We start from the raw sequence: 1,551 nt of genomic DNA on the forward strand, positions 1-1,551 counted from the left end.
CCACTAAAATAAAATTATTCCTGTAACATAAGTTTCATTAAATAATACTGCCACACCACTGAGAGGCACTCACATCTATGGGCATAAGGGAGTTTTACAGATGCTGCTTGGAAAGATGACAAATGAAGAGCCTGAGATTGAAGGGAAAAATCCCCAATAATATTTACATTGAAAGACCAAGTTTCCATAAAAAAATAAAATAATGGGTCTGTGTCTGAGTTTAAACTATTTACTGTTATTTTACATTCTAAAGTGCATACAGGTTGATATTTTAAAAATATCACTAGAGAATTTAATAAAACACAGCAGACATTTTTCTGCTTTTTGGCAAAAGTTGGGAATGAAGGGAACAGTTGTCTGAATGTAAGTTAAAAGTTTAAATCCAACTCAGGAGGGAAAAATGCTTATGAGTTGTGCAGTTACAGGTGGTAATGATTACTCCAAACTAAGACAAAGATGATTTCCTATCTGATTTTGGTTAAATAAGAGCTATTTAAAATGGGAGTGAAAAACCAAGATTTCTGTTACTTAGTAGAGAAACCAACTTTACCTTTACTTGAAAAGAAAATGGTCAAGGCTCAAATACTACTTTGCTTTAATTTGAACATTTGAAATTTCCCTTTACTTTCAGGAAAGAAAAATTTGACTATTCTTATACTTAGGTGACACAGCCTTTATAAACACTTCTCCTTGAGAGCAGATCAGGCAAACGAGGGCGAGTCTCAGCACCACGATGGAAAACCATTGGTTAGTCTTGTCGCCCAGAGGGACGTGTTTGTTAATACTTGGAGTGCAAGGTTGGCCATAGGTTACTTGTGCTTTTTTTGGGGGGGTGCAGGTAGGACTGAAGAAAGAATGGCCACAGAAAATACTCCAAGTTGTGCCTTTTCCCTAACAAAACTGAGGTTCCTCCCTGGGGTCAGTTACAAGTATAAAAACACTTATGGTGCTGCCTCCAGTATAGAACCTTTAAGGTTTAGCTAATATAGCAGCTTAGCAGGAAGGTTTATTATTAAATACATTTTCAGATGCTGCTAAAAGTTAGTCATCTCTTCTCAAGTATGACTTGACCTATAGGGATGTGTTTCCCTGTGCCTTATACAAGCATCTACTAGAATACTAATAACTAATAGAGGGTGACAGTGTCACCAGTGTCCTATAATGGCTAACAGGAATAGGATTCATGTTTGGTGAACAGGAGAGAAAATACAGACTTCAAGAGACATCCTTACCAAAACTAGAGCTCAATCAGGAATAGAACCTTCACCAGAAATCCAATCAAAGCATGTCTTTACATAACGTATTCTTCATAGGAACACTGAAAAATTGGCAAGAATGTTCTGGACTTTTCATGGTTAAGAGCAATACAGTCTTGAAGCTTAGGGAAAAGTTCATCCTGCTCAGTGATCCAGTAGTCTGAGGACAGCAGCCTCCTTTTCCTGCACGCAAGACATTGAGGGACATGTAGTTCCTTCTTCCTTTGTTCTTTTGAGGGATGTTGTTGATTCTCTCACAGTATTTCAATGTCCCATTTCTGTGTTTCTTCTCCCT

Source organism: Trichechus manatus, unplaced genomic scaffold (assembly GCF_000243295.1).
Source record: "Trichechus manatus latirostris isolate Lorelei unplaced genomic scaffold, TriManLat1.0 scaffold00229, whole genome shotgun sequence".
NCBI classification, from domain to species: Eukaryota; Metazoa; Chordata; class Mammalia; order Sirenia; family Trichechidae; genus Trichechus; species Trichechus manatus.